A 16,570-nucleotide genomic window follows, 5' to 3' on the forward strand; every position below is an offset into this window, starting at 1 on the left:
GAGGAGCCTCAGTGTCCCAATTACAAGGTTTAAGCTCGAAATAGGAAAGTTAAAGGGGTGCAGGAGAAACAACAACCTAGGAGGCAGAAGCAAGGTGCTCCAAGGAAAGAATGGAGACCTGTATAGAAACCAGCTTGGACAGTTGTTGCACAAGATGACAGGAACATACCAGAAGATAATGCTGTGAATGCAGATATGGATAAGATGCCTAAGATAGGACTTAGAACTCAGGCTGGTGTTTATGATGAGTATAAGTGGAAGTAGACTTAGGGTATTGGAGGAGGGGGAGTGTTTTGTTCCCTTTAATGGATAAAGTGGGATTTTGGAATGTGAGGGGTTTTAATATGCCTAGTAGAATGTGTGATGTCCTATGGTTTTTAAGACAACAATGTGTAGGCATGTTTGGGCTCTTAGAAACAAAAGTGAAGGATAGGAAATTTTGGACTGTTTTTGGTAGAGTATGGGGTGATTGGTCAGTTTGTGCTAATTACAGTAAGCATAAAGGGGACAAAATTTGGGTTATTTGGTTACCTCATATATTCGATGTAACTGTAATCAAGGTGGATGTTCAGATTATTCGTTGTCAAGTGGTTCATAGGGCTACTTATACTCAGTTTGAGATTACCTTTGTCTATGGTTTGAATGAAGCTAGTCAAAGAAGAGAGTTATGGGAACACATTAAAAATTTAGCTGGGACTGTTCAAAAGCCCTGGTTGATTGGTTGTGATTTTAATAATTTGTTGAATCAAGAAGATAGAGTGGGATTTGTTGTCTCACTTTTTGAGATTGAACCTTTTAGGCAATGTGTGAGAGATGCTCAGCTTTTTGATTAGAAAACTAGGGGTATGTTTTATACCTAGAACAATAAACAGGATGGAAATAATAGAGTGAGAACTAGAAATTGATAGAGTTTTAGTCAATACTTCTTGTTTGGATGAATTTGCTGATTTGTAGGCTAACTTCTTCCCTGAGGGTTTGATGGATCACTGTCCTTGTGTGATCCAATTATTTGGGAGTGGTATGACTATGAAGAAACCTTTTATGTTTTTAATATTTGGATAGATGCTCCAAGGTTCTTGCAGACTGTAAGAGAAGCTTGGAATCCTAACTTCTAGGGGACTGTTATGTTCCAGGTTGTTAAGACATTATCTGAAACAAAGAAGCATCTTAACAGTATCTCTTTGACTAAATTTACTTGTGTTGAGACTGATGATGCTATTGCGGAGAAGAAGCTTCTGGATATTTAGGCAAAGATTCAGGAAAATCCTAGCAATGAGGATTTCATTTTGCAGGAGAAGATAGCAAGAGAGGAGTATGCTAAGGCTCATTCTGCTAGATATAGTTCTTGAAACAGAAAGCTAAAGTGCAGTGGCTGACAGATGGTGACATAAATTCAACCTTTTTTCATGCTATCCTTAGGAAGAGAAGGATTCAGAACAACATTTATTCTATTGTTGGGGATGATGGGGTTGTTGTCAATGATCCTATGATGGTGTGTGATGCTTTTCTGGATTACTACAAGTCTCTTCTTAGCTCTAGTGCTATGGCTACTAGTGAGGTTCATAGTGTTGTAATTCAGGAGGGCAAGTGTTTGGATAGTACTCAGATTGAGAATCTGTGTCAAAACTTTAGTGATAAGGATGTGAAGAATGCTATTTGGAGCATTGATGATGATAAAGCTCTAGGGCCATATGTTTTTCCATCAAGTTTTTTAAGAGTACTTGGGACATTACAGGTCCTTTATTGACTAAAGCAGTGCTGGATTTCTTTGATCATGGTAAGTTGCTAAAGCAAATTAATGCTACAACTCTTACTTTGATCCCTAAGATTGATAATGCCCAAAAGGTGACTCAATACAGGCCAATAGCTTGCTGTAATGTTATATATAAAGCCATTTCCATGCTAATTTGTGAAAGACTTAAGGAAGTGTTTCCATATATTATTGATCCTTGCCAAGGTGCTTTTGTGGCAAGGAGATCTATTCTTGATAATATTCTTGTCTACCAAGACATGCTCAAGAATTACAGTAATAAGAGAAAGCCTCCTAGATGTACTGTAAAGGTGGACCTAAGGAAATCTTATGATTCAGTTAGCTGGTGTTTTATAAGGAACATGCTGATTGCCTTGGGGTTTCCTAAATAGTTTGTTAACTGGATCATGGAGTGTGTTTGCACCCCCTCCTTCTCTTTGATGATTAATGGTGGTTTACATGGTTTTTTTGATGGAAAAAAAGGAATTAGGCAAGGTGATCTTATGTCATCTCTTCTTTTTGTGATTGTCATGGAATACTTAACAAGATTGTTAAGGAAAGTGGGTAAGAGAAGGGATTTCAAATATCATCAAAGGTGTAAGGCTTTGGCTTTGAATCATCTGATTTTTGCTAATGACTTGATGTTGTTCTCTTCTGGAAATAAAAACTCAGTTCAGCTGCTTATTAGGTTTTTACAGACCTTTGAAAAAAGATCAGGGTTGTAGGTTAATACAGATAAAATTGCAATCTACTTTGGAAATGTTCAAGATCGGATCAGGGTTGATATTCTGCAGTCTTCTGGGTTTGTCCTGGGGTCTATGCCTTTTAAATACTTAGGAATTCCTTTGAATGATAAGTATTTAAGGGTGGCTGACTATGATGCTTTGATTGATAAGATGCTTGGCAAGATTCAATGCTCGAGTAGTAGGAACCTATCTTATATGGTCAAAACTATTCTAGGTAATGACGTGCTCATGAGCTTGCACACTTAATAGGCACAATGCTTACTTCTCCCTAAAACTGTTATGCTTAGAATATTTCACATTTGTAGGGCTTTTCTTTGGGATGGTAATGCTGTTTTAGGTAGGTCCCCCCCTTTGGCCTAGGACAGGTTTTGCAGATCCAAGTATGCTGGTGGTTTGGGTGCTAGGAACTGTCTTAGCTGGAATAAGGTTGCCTTGGGAAGTTATGTGTGGAAAATAGCAAAAAAGACAGACTCTCTTTGGGTGAAATGGGTTCATTCTATTTATATAAAAGAGCAAGATTGGTGGCACTATGTTACAAAGAAGGATGCTGGGTGGGGCTGGAAATTCATGTGCAAAGTAAAGGAGGATCTCAAGGATGGTTTTGTGAGCCAAAATTGGTTAAATAAAAAAATTACAAGATTGCTGAATGTTATAAATGGCTGCAGGGTAATATGAAAAAAGTTCCTTGGAGTAAATAGGTTTGGAACAATTACAATGTGCCCAAGAACTCCTTTGTGGTTTGGTTGGCTATGCTTGGTAGGCTCAGGATAAGGGATAAATTGCTGAAAATTGGAGTTTATAATGAAGATTTGTGCTTGTTATATGGTGATATGCCCGAATATATAATTCATTTGTTCTTTCAGTGTAATTACAGTAAAAGATGTTTGGGTTGTATTTGCAGTTGGCTGGGAGTTGGTCTGCAACATGAAAACATTGAGCAGACTTGGAAACACTGGAAAAAACTGGAAAAAAAGAGGATTTAGTGTAAGTTCTTTCAAGCTGTTCTGGCAGCTGCTGTTTATCATATTTGGCTTGCTAGGAATCATTCTTTCTAGCAAAATGCTGTGTTGGACCTAGATTTAATTGTCAAAGCTATTAGAAGAGAGGTGTGGGGAAGGGATCAGCGACTTATTGATTCAAAACGAAAGATAGAAGACTGTAAATGGCTGTCTCAGCTTAGAGATATTTAGCTTTGCTTATTCTGTATTTTTATTTCTGTTTGAGGTTGTTTTGTGTTGTATGCCAGGGTTTAGTTTCCCTGAGCCCTTCCTAGAAGGTACCAGGACTAACTGTTTCCCTATAGGGGTTCCTGTCTTTTTCCAGCACCCTTCCTGGAAGGTGGTTGGAAAATTTCAAGTTCCTAGGTGTCTATTTGGGCTTGTGTAGTTTGGGTGGCCTTTTTTAGGCTGTTGTATATTGTACATTTTGTACAGTTTTTGATTAATACAATTGCTTACTTACCCGTTTGAAATCAACTAAAACTCGAACACATTCAAACAAACCCGTTTGAAAACATATTAAAGTAAAACACAATCAAACGAAGCTTTTTGAATCAAATGAATGTAAAACACATTCAAACAAAGCTTATTTAATCGAATGAAATCCAAACAGATTCAAACAAAACTTTTTGAATCAAATGAAAGTCAAACACATTCAAACAAAGCTTTTTGAATCAAATGAAAGTCAAACACATTCAAACAAACCTTTTTGAATTAAATAAAAGTCAAACACATTCAAACAAAGCTTTTTGAATCAAATTAAGGACAGACACATCCAAACAAAGCTTTTTGAATCGAATAAAAGTTAAATGCATTCAACGAAGTTTTTTGAATCGAAAAAAAAAGTAAATTGCATTAAACGAAGCTAATTAAATTAAATAAAAGTCAAACACATTCAAACAAAGATTTTTGATTAAAATTAAAGTCAAACACTTATAAGTGACTTTTATGTCACTTTTAGGGTGTTTATTGAGTCGCTTTCCGGCTTATTTTACAATAATTTAGCCCATTTTGTTATTAATTTCTTTTACTTGCTTATTCTCGTCTTTTATCTTTATTTTGAGTATTTTAGTAGTTTTTAATAGTTTTTAGTTTATTTTCGTATTTTTAGTTAATAATTCCTAGTTTCTCTCATTTTATTTATTTTCTTTTAGTTTCTAGTTTGTTTTGTTTTATTTTATGTTATTTCATTTTATTTTATTATTTCTTTGGTTTTAGTATTTTATTTTACTTTATTTATCTTATTTTATTTATTTTAGTTTTTGTCCCTATTTCTCTCGGTTTTCTTGGTTTGTGTAGGATTGTGCTCGGAGGTCCAAGGTTCGAGGTTCAATATACGTGTCTCAAGTTTTGAGTCATAAATGGAGTCTCGAATTCAAGCCAAACATCATTCACAAGCTGCTGCCCCTAACCAACCTACTGTTGCCAGCTTATCATACACCCCACCATCACCTAAACCTACACCACACTCTCTTCACCACCATTCCCCTGCTCCCATAAACCGCAACCAACACCACCAAACAACCACCAGCAACCCAATTACTCACCAACACCAGCCACCTCACCCTACTCGCACCACCTCAACTCAGCGCACCCAAACCACCTGCTTTCCCCCAACAACACCAACACCAACACCAACAACAACAGCAACGAACACAACACCATAAACTCAACTCCAATACACCAACACCCCGCAACATCCCTCAAGATTGCACTCTCACCAGCCACCAAAATCACAACCAAACCACCACCTATCACAACCACCAGCAACCCCTGCTCACCTCACACCAAGAACCACCTTCAGCCACGCAATTCGCACAATAAACCAACACACCGCCCCAAACCACCTGAACCACAAACACCACCGCAACAACCAACTCCCCTTACCCGCAACTCCAATCAACAACAACAACCACCCGAACTCACCACCAATTAAGACAACCGTCAGCCACCAAAACAACAACAACAATTGCAGCCCGCAACTCACAGCAACCCAAACTCACAGCCAAGCCAATTCGCGGTCGCGTAGCCCTATCAGAAAGTGCACAAATTGGAGTCCAAAATCGAGTTAAGGAAGTAGCTTTGCGCGACTTCTGTGCGGGCGCGCAAATGTGGGTCAATCACGAGCTTTTCACGTGATTTTAATGAAAATCGGACGGCCACGATTCCTTTAATTAATCCAAAGGCCGAGATCTGTTGATGCTAGATGATTGTTGTTGATGAACGACGGTGATTGAGTGATAATTGCTGATGATGATGGAGTATGAACGGTGACGATGATGCGTGAAAGGGTGATGAAAGTTCAGAACAGTCATGAAGAGAAAAGCGATTGAATTGGGTGGTCTGGTGGAAATCGTGGGTTTGGGTGGGAATTTTGGGGGTTTTTTTTGTTTTGTTTTCATTTTTATATCCTTTTTTTTTATTTTAGTTTCGTTATTTTAATTATTTTATTTAATTTTTTTTTCATTTTATTTTCTTTTGTTTTATTTTAAGCCTTGTATTATAAATATCCCTTTGGGGTTATTTTCTCAAAAAAAACTTTTCAATGAACATTTTATTTTAGATAGTTTAGATTAGTTTAGCCTATATTTTCTCTCTCTTAGGGTTAGATTAGGATTTTTCTCTATCTAGTTTAGGAGTAGTGTAGAGAGAGAAAACTTGGATTTCCATGGAGTTTTTGAGAGGTTGAAGAAGCAACTTTGTGGAACTTCTTCTCATCTATTCAATGAGCATTTTCTAACTTTCTCTCATCTTTATTTCTTTGTTTAATTCTTAGTTTTTGTTTTTTGTTTGTTGATTTGAGTAGATTAATTAGTTTATTTGTTTAATCTTGTTTTTATTCTTATTTTACCTTGTTTTCCATGTCTTTCTTCATTATGTTAGCTTAGGTCTTGTTCTAGGGAATTGGATGAAGGTTATATTAATGAATTAAATGATTGATTGTGATTAGTATGGAATTGTTTCTTGATTATTGTGTATGGGTGATGTTTTTATGGATTAGAATCTTTCTAGCTAACCGATTCTATGCTCTTAATTGTGCTTTCAATCAATTGTGCGAGAGTGAATTGGTTGAGAGCCCTAAATTGTTCCATACCTTTGCTAGGCTAGTTGCACGAGAGTGAATTAGTTTAGTAGGATAATCAATATGCTTAATTGTGCGAGATTGAGTTAAATGTGTTGATGTTCCTAATCAAGGTAATTTTCATCTATTTGTATGATGTTGTTTAATACGTTGATGTTATTGGATTCCACTTTCCCTAGTTTTAGTTGTTTGTTCTTAGTCGTGTTTAGTTTAAGCTCTCTCTATCTCACGACCCTTCCTAGTAGTCTAGTTTGCACAAATTAATACACTTAGTCCTTTTGGGTTCGACCCTTTACTTGTCACTAACTAGTTTTGTGTAAGTTTAGGTATTATAAATTTCTAATTTGGTTAGGGTTAGTAGTCCCAATGACCTACTTCTACCGTCGATTAAATTTTTGCGCCGTTTCCGGGGACCAAGGCGTTCTTTTATTTGTGTTGATTAGATTAGCTAGGTTTTTGTATATAATTTGATTTTTGTTTGCTTTTCTTTGTTCTTTGTATAAAAATGGCATGCTTATCTTTTCCTCAATTTGATGGTGAACCCTTCTATGCTTACTTTGAAAGACTAGATGGTTTCCTTAGTTACCATGGGTGTTCTCTTAGTGATGCTTGTGGTATAGCTTATTGGGGCATGAATGAGTATACTAGGGGAATGGTTGAGGACATGAATAGTGGTAGATTTTGTCATTTGTCTATGCATGATGCGTGGGATTTCTTCACATGGCTTGCTAAGGATTCTTTTGATAGAGAATCTCACGTTTCTTGTTTTGATTCTCAATGTCAAGATTCTTTTAATTTTTGCATGAATTCTCTTGATACTTTTTTTTTTTTTTTTTGGTAAATTGAAAATATTATTACCAAAGAGAAAAGTTACAACTTACAGCAAGCTAAGTTATAACTAACAACAGATACCACAAAACCAAAAGAACCAAACAGACCCAAAGAACCAGAAAACTATCAAGACACCCTCCGGGAAGGGAACAAGACAGAACCAGGGACCAGAACTGGACTCAAGCTCCAGCCACCTTCTAGGAAGGGTTCTGGAAGCAGGGACTAGACAAGACAAAACAGCACCAACAAAAACAGACAGGCCTGAGCTTCAAGACAACAGACCCAGAACCAGAACATTAATAGTACAGGAATTTCCTGTCAGACTCAGAACACCTAACTGTAACCCTATACACAATTTCTCTGAAGACCAACTCAGCAGGCTGACAGCTACCTCTGAAGCCAAATGCTATGAACAGTTTCAGCAAAGAACATCAAATAGAGCCTACACTTTCTGTTAGCTTTCCAGCAAAACCTTGCAGCCCATTGTTGTTCAAGCTCAAAACATTGCACTGTCTTCTGAATTTTCAGCAAATCAAGATTTTTCTGCCAAATTTCTTTAGAATAAGAGCATGTAAAGAATAAATGAGCAACACTTTCATCACAGTTCTGGCAAAAGAAACACAAAGGATCATAGTTACTATGCCATTGAATAAGCCTATCCTTAGTCACCATTCTATTCTTCAAAGCCATTCAAGTTATGAAAATGCTCTTAGGAGAAGCTTGATTGTTGCAAACAAGTCTCTTCCAACTCACTTTATCAGCCTGAGGTCTTATTTTAGAGTATACTCTAGAGATACTCATTTTTCCATTATGAGTAACTGCAGGCCAACCACCAATGCTGTCAATAACTTCCCTGCACCCTAGAATTTTCTTTAAAACCCAAGTGCACTTATTAGGAATAGCAGCAGACCAAAGATTCTTGTTGCTGAAATAGTATGTATGGACCCATTTAACCCACAAATTATCAGATTTATGAGCTAAATCCCATAAAATCTTACAAACAGCAACTTTGTTCCAATCACTCAGTAAATTGATATTCCAACCACCACAAACTTTAGGAAGGAAAATATGATTCCATGAAACAGGAGCTTTCTTAGAATAAGCATTTTTGCCAGTCCAAAGAAACACCCTAAATGTAGATTCAATTTTCCTAAGCACCTTTTTGGAAAGAATGAAGATCTAAGCCCAATAAGCTTGGATGCCAAAGAGAACACTTTTAATGAATTGTAACCTTCCTGCATAAGAGAGATGTCTAGCAGACCAGTTATCAATTCTAGTAGTAATTTTCTCAATCAAAGGTCTACACTGAGCAATGGTCAACTTTTTTGAAGAAAGTGGAACACCAAGATACTTGAAAGGAAGGGTACCCCTACTCATCCCAAGAATAGCCTGTAAGTCATCTTTTTCAGCTTCAAGTAAACCACCGAAATACACCTCACTTTTGCTAAGGTTAGCAGACAAACAAGAGGCACTAGAAAACTTCTGAAAAGCATTCAAAAGAAGCTGAATAAAGCCAGCATCAGCTCTAGCAAATAGCAATAAGTCATCAGCAAACATCATATGAGTAATACCAAGCTTCTCACATGTAGGGTGAAATTGAAATTAGGATCATGAGTCATCTCTTTCAAGCACCTGGACAGATACTCCATATAAAGAGCAAAGAGGAAAGGAGACATAGGATCACCTTGTCTCAACCCTTTTTGAGCTGGAAAAGGCTTAGAAGGAAAACCATTCACCATTATAGAATAAGAAACAGAAGAGACACAGGTCATAATCCAATTAACCACCTTTTGAGGAAAGCCAGTTTCCTCAAGAACAGTCTTAAGAAAGCTCCATTCAACAGAATCATAAGCTTTCCTCAAATCAATCTTGAGCATACATCTAGGAGTGATATATTGGTGAGTGTAACCCTTGATAAGCTCAGTAGCCAAAAGAATATTATCCCCAATATGCTTCCCAGGAATAAACCCAGATTGAGAATCACTAATAGCAGATCCCACAACCTGAGCAATTCTATGAGTAAGCACTTTAGAGATGAATTTATAGACCATAGTACAACAAGCAATGGGTCTGTATTCTTTAACATAAGAAGGATGGGAAACTTTAGGAACTAAAGTTACTGTGGTGCAACTCAAGTGCTTAGTAATAATACCAGTTTGAAAGAACTGAGTAACAATAGTATAGATGTCATGCTTAATAATGTGCCAAGCCTTCTTGAAAAAGACAGCATTAAAGCCATCAATACCAGGAGCCTTGTCATTGCCAATACTAGCCAAAGCAGCATCAATTTCAAAATAAGCAACATCTGCAGACAGGATATCTATAGCAATTTTGTCCAGCTGTTTACCAGCTCTCATAGTTTGAATATCAACAGCAGGCAAAGAAGAAGCTCTAGTACCCAGTAGAACCTTATAGAAACCCACAATCTCCTTTTCTACTTGGATAGGATCCTTCAGCAACACATCAAGATCAGTAAAAATAGAATCAATTCTATTCCTGCTTTGTCTTTGCTTTATAACAGAAAAGAAATAGTGAGAGTTAGAATCACCTAATTTGATCCAATCCACTCTAGCTTTCTGTTTATATATGTTCTCCTGAATATTCATCCAATGCTTAATTTGCTCAATAGCAGCAGCTTCCTGTAAATGTAAATTTCCATTGGTAATATCAACAACAAGCTTCTCTTGGATTTGAATCAAAGCAGAATTTGCTTGATCAACTCTATCATCAATATTTACAAAATTTTTGGTGTTTAAGCTCTTAAGACCTTGTTTAATAGTTTTCAAATTCTGCCAAACATCAGTCATAGCAGTGCTCTTAGACACCTTAATCCAACCAGCTTCAACAATAGAGCAAAAATCTTTGTGATCAGCAAGGCAATTCAAAAATCTGAAAGGCCTTCCCTTCCCAAGATTATGAGAACAGACCTCCACCAAAATAGGACAATGATCAGAAAGCAAGGGAGGGAGAAAGATAGCTTCAGCAGAACTATAAGTAGACATCCAGGCTTGATTAACCAGGCCTCTATCAATTCTAGTAGCAACCCTATCATCACCATGCCCTTTATTATTCCAAGAATAGAAAGAACCCTTACTCTTGATTTCACAAAATTCCATGGTCTAGATACAGTCTTTAAAGTGTTTCACCTCATAATCAGTAATAGGAGCACCATTAAACCTATCACCATCATGAAGAACAGAATTAAAATCACCAATGAGAAGCCAAGGATCAGAAGAGACGGAAATGTTGCTAATACCAGTCCAAAGAGGAACCCTATCATGAATAGAGTGAAGACCATACACAAAAGTAACTAAGAAATGATGTTGTAGGTCTTTAGAACAAATATCAGCATGAACAAACTGCTCATGAGAAGAAAGAACAGTTATATTCACTTTATCCTGTAACCAACCAACCCAAATTCTTTCTCTATAAGAATAATCATAATTGCAAAACCAAGACTAAGCTTTGCCAAACTTCTTCTGTAATTTAACACAATTCTTCAGTTTCACCTTGGTTTCCAGAATACCAATTACATCAACAGATTTCTTAGAGATTAACTTCTTGACAGAAGCTAATTTATTAGGGTCATTAAGACCCCTAATATTCCAAGAGACAACAATCATCCTCCCAGAGGGGGATTACCATCACCCCCGATAGGATCAGTGTCAGTATCTTCAAACAAAGAAGAATAAGGATTAAAGCTAGACAACTCTAGCACAGGGTGAGATACACTAAAACTTCTATTCTTCCTGCCAACTATTCTCCAATCATAATCAGAATTAGCTTTGTGTGTAGTAGGAGCAGGAGTAATAACAACAGCCCCATGAATTGTCTCATTCACATCATTAGAGACAGGAACAGCAGCAGCAGTAGTAGGGGCAGGATTAGGCTGCCTAGGAACCCAAACCTTAGCTTGCTCCTTAGTACCAGGATGTTTCTTCTGAGCCTGAGTCTTTTTAGCTGGAGCATTACAGTCATGACCTACCTTATTACATTTCTTGTAAAAAGGAGGAGACCACTCAAAGATAAGCTTCTGTTCAATGAGGTTGCCATCTGGATTCTCAACCAAAATACTCTTAGGCAAAGGTTTAGTAATATCAACTTCAATAAGCAATCTAGAAAAAGTAACCATTAATTTCTTAGAAGTACAGTCATCAGCATACAGAGGCACCCCAATAACACTTCCAATTCTACTCAAGGTATCAACCCCCCAGCAATTGAGAGGAAGATTAGGAAGTCTCGCCCATAGAGGAACAGTTCTGAGAACTTCAGAATGAAAGTCAAACTTATCACTCCAAGGTTTAACAATAGCTGCTCTGCCATAGAACATATGTGGACCAGCATTCATAAAAGTATGCATATCATAATCATTTTGCATCTTAATCAAAAAGTAACCATCATCGTGCCAAAATATATCAGGTTTAGCAATGGAATTCCAATTTTCAGAAATATATCTATGCACAACAGCAATTGTAGGGTAATAACTAATAACATAGAAAACAACAGAGTATTTCCATTTAAGGTTACCTGCTTGCACTTAGCACTCTGCAACTGAGCAATAGACTTTCCATTCTTAAGAACAGGAGCAATAAAAGACAAGAAGCTCCTTTAGCAGTGAGTTTGGGATTAGACCTTGGATTAGCTTCTTGAGGAACCTCAGCACCCACAGAAGCACTATCAGCATTCTCAGGCACACCCAGGCCCTCAGTAGTAGAACCGGCTCCAATATTCAATGGAAAAGTAACTCTAGGAGCTCTAATAACTGATTGAGTTATGTTTGGAGCAATATCTCCAAAACCGAGACTAGCACCAGTATTAGGAACATCAGAATTGCTGCCAATACCATTTAATTGAGCTGGATCTCCTTTAATAGCTCCAGCATCCAATGGAACAGTAACCCGAGAAACCCTCATTATTGTTTCATTGGATTTCTGCAGAAAACTAGGTAAAACATACTGATGATTCAATTCAAGGGCTCTAAGTTCAGTTCTAGTTATCTTACCAGCAGCAAAAGGATTCACCAGATGAGGAGGTGGTGTAATCAGTTCATCCATATCAGACTCCTCAGGGATCGAAGAAATACTTGCAGAAAAACCATCAGCATTAAGTTGATTCAAGCCAGAATTCAATGAAGTCAAAGATGCTAAGTTTGAGGGTTGAGGAGTTGGAGTTGCTTGCTTCTTCTTCTTAGCCATAACCAATCAAACCGAGTGAAGAAAACCAGCTCAGAAAATCGCCATGGAAGAGAGAAAAGTCAAGAAAAAGTCAACCCCTAGCCCAACGCGACTTTTTAATTCTCTTGATACTTCTTATGTGTCTTGTGATGATCCAAGTATGCCAATTGACACCTTTCCCCCTTATGCTCATTTTGATGAGGTTTGTGCTAGTTTTGACGATGTGCAATTTGACTTTGATCATGAACCTCAACCCAATAACATTGATGCCCAAATTCTTTCTCAAATGCAATATCTCACCCAACAACTCCAAGAGCTTCAAGAGGAACAAAAATTGAGAGAAGTGAGGCTTGCCCAAGTGATGAGTGCTATGTTTGATTTAGATGGACGTGAGGCACCTCACTTGGAGTATGAGAGTGTTGTTGAGGATGATGTAGGGCAAGGGTGTGAAGTTGAGGGGAGATTTTCTTGTGATGAGAGGATTTTTGAGGATTTTGATCCTTTTCATTCCCCATTTGAGCTTGATTGCCATCCTTCCCCTTATTCACTCCCTTTGAGAGCTTCCCTGGGTGAGGATGTGAGTGAGCCATCTTCATGTTTGAATGAAGGAGTTCATGAGGATGATAATGGTGAGTTTGAGAAATCATGAGAGATTGAGAGTCCCTTGAATGATGGTGGAAGAGTTGTGAATGAAGAAAATGTCAATTTTGAGGATTCCAACCCCCTTCCCCATCTTGATGAGTCTACCTTGCATGTTTGTGACCCTTCTATCCATGAGTCTTTGGACTCATTTGAGGTTATGGCTAGTATGTTCATTAAAGGTGTAACAAAACATTATAGCCTTTTGAGAGAGTTCATTGGCAATGCTTCATGGGATAGGGATGAGTTTGAGAGAAACCTTTATCCTTTCATGCATGGTTTAGAGACTCTAGGCTTTGAGGATCTTGAGGGAGTTGTTGTTCATCGTTGTGATAGAGAGGAGGATGAGGTTGTTTCTATTGGAGAGTTTTTGTTTGAGGGAGATGTGAGTCATGAGTGTTCTTTTGAGGATTCTATGATTGATTTTCATGCCCTCATTGGTGATGTGAGGCTTTTTGAGACCATTTGTTTCTCCTCCCCTTCCTCATGTCCCTTTCTCAAGGAAATTTGACCACATCTCCTACTATCCCATGTTCTTCCCTTCTTTTGTCAAAGAGCCTATTGAGGACCTTCTCTTATTTGATGAGACTTTTCCTTTTCATCCTCCTATTATTGAGGAAATGGGTGATTATGCCACTCAAATAGATTTTGAGGTTTTGCCATTTTATTCTTTTCCTTATTTTTCTTCTTCTTTCTCTTCTTATTTTCTTGATTTTTCTTTTGATTTTTCTTCTTTCTTTTGGCATCTTCCTCCTCACTTACGTGCAATAATCTTGTTGCACGTCCTTCTCCCGTCATTTTCCTACTTGTTATCATATGAAATGTGTAGTAGTGCATTTGATAAGCTTTTGCGTTCGTTGCAATTTTATTTACTAGAGTGGTCTCGCTTGGACGTTAAACAAGCCTTACTCGGGAAGTAACCCGAGGTTTTTATTGCTTTCATTTTCTTTTCTTTTTAGATTAGATTTTCTCTCATGGAAATGTTTGTGTGCTTTTTTCTAGGTACATAACTTGATATACACTTATGCATTGGTTTGGATCAAGAATCAAGGAAGTTTGACGCCTATTTTTGCTAGCATATGGAAATTGAGACTCAATTTAAGAGGAAATCGGCTTTGAAAGGTTAAATTGGTTCATTTGCGGGTAATTACACCCACCAATATCCGGTAATATCTTTCCCAGCTCTTTCTCTAATGGTTGGTGACTCGTTGGACATGTGTTGGTTTGTTGGATTGATTTCTTTCTTTTCCCCTCCCATGGATTATTTGGTTTATATTTGAGTATATTGTCTCATTCAAGCTTGGGGGAGGGTATTCTATCGTGTTTGGTGGGATGTTGATTCATTTGCGCCATGCACTTGAGTATATGCATTTCCATGTCTTTTCTTTTATTTTGAAAAATCCAAAAAGATTTTTGTTTACTTTCAAGGTAATTTTGGCAAAATGTGTTTTGTTTGTTCTTATTTTGGACATTTTGCTTTGGGACTTGAATCCTTGAATGTTTTTCTTCCTAAGTGGTAAATGTATGCATGGTTTGAGAGTGTCATTGGTTGACTCTAGGATACTATATGCTAAGGTAGTCGGGTTAAGAACTTTTAGGGGTCCATGAAGCCTTAGTTCTCGGGAATGTTGTAAGATGGAGTTGCTTTTATAGTGGATTTGAAACCCTTGGTTGGTTTTTGTTTGGTTATAATCCCTTGTGAGCTTCATTTGTTCTAGCCTTCATCACCTTGTTGAGCGGCTATTTAGGATCCTTGACAATTCATGTCTTAATCCTTGTTTTGACCTCTAGCTCCCAAGATCGTGACCGAGCCAATCTAGGGGAAGAAAAGGGCACCTTTTCTCATTTTTCTTTATCTTCTTTTTATTTTGTTACAAATCTGGTTTCTATTTTGCATCGACCTACTTATTAACCAATTTGAGCCTAATGTTTCCCCGCTCTTGTTTAAACCGCATTACAAACCCAACGGCCTATGTTTACCAACCCTTTTAGTTAGTGAAGCATTGGCATGTGAGGTTTGAGTTTTGAGAGTGTTGAAATTGAACAAGACATTTTGTGAATTGGTTTAAATACGGTATTTAAAGTTGAGCTTGAAAAGAAAAGGCAAAAACGTTTGATAAGAAAGATGTAATTTAAGAAAATCAAATGAAGTTTCAAGAAAAAGCCGTCCATAGTTAAAAAAAAAAAGACAAGGACATCAAATAAGATCTTAAAAAAATAAATAAATAAAAAATTGGAAAAGAAACAAAAAAACACAAAAATATTTTAGTTTGGTTTCGTTTACTTCCCTAGTTTAAGCATTGAGGACAATGCTTCGATCAAGCTTAGGGAGGGGGGAGCGTTACTTCATTTTTGGTATACATTGTGTTAGTGTTGACTAAGCTTGGGGGAGATGGCATTATTGGTATTTTTGTTTGATATTTTGTGACTTCTTGAGTTTGTTTTTGAGAGTAGGCCACTCTTTTGCTTCACTTAGGAAATATCACCAAAATTTTCAAATTTTTACCTCGCCTTAACCCTTAGCCTTACGTTACAACCCAATAAAAGACCCTTAAACTTTAGTGGGGTTGGGTCAAAGAACGGTGGAGGGAGATAGACTTCAAACCTATGGAGAGAGTATGAATAGTTGAGATGTCGGGATTACCTTCTCAAAGTTTTTTCATTTCTTTATCTTTTTTCCGGTTCCTTCGTGGAATCATGAGAAACTAGCTTAAGGGTTGATTTGAAGCTAGTGGTGATATGAAATAACCAAGGAAAGACAAGTAAAAGGGAGGATAAATTAAGTAACAACAAGTTCAAACCAACAAACCAAGATAACCTATCTCAAATTCACAAAGATAGATGAAATAGGGGTCTTAATCAAAGCCAACACCAAGTAAAGCTAAGATTAAGGTGTAACCACAAAGATTACAAGAGATGCAATCACAAAGAAAGCAAGATAATCACAAAGATTATGGTAGAGAGTGAAAGTCTCTTGATTACAAAGTTCAACAAAAATTAATTTGCAAAAACGTCTTAAAACAACTTAAATAGTTCGCACAAACTGGCAGAAAAACGGGAAAAGGTTCGGCCGAACTCTGGGTAAGTTCGGTCAAACTTGTGGGTAGGTTCGGTCGAACTTTTTGAGTTTGGCCACTCCTGCAAAGATGCAAAAATCAGCTCTGAAACTGCCTGGGAGTTCGGGCGAACCACAGCGTAGGTTCGACCGAACTTTCCTGCTTCTAGACAGCTCAACTTCCAACGTTCATAACTTCTTCGTTTCTTGCTCAAATTTGGCATGTGACCAATCGTTGGAAAGCTCTTGAACTCTACTTTCACCTCCAACTTGAATCACCTAAAAATTCCTTGTA

Source organism: Chenopodium album, chromosome 9 (assembly GCF_948465745.1).
Source record: "Chenopodium album chromosome 9, dcCheAlbu1.1, whole genome shotgun sequence".
In the NCBI taxonomy this organism is placed as follows: domain Eukaryota; kingdom Viridiplantae; phylum Streptophyta; class Magnoliopsida; order Caryophyllales; family Amaranthaceae; genus Chenopodium; species Chenopodium album.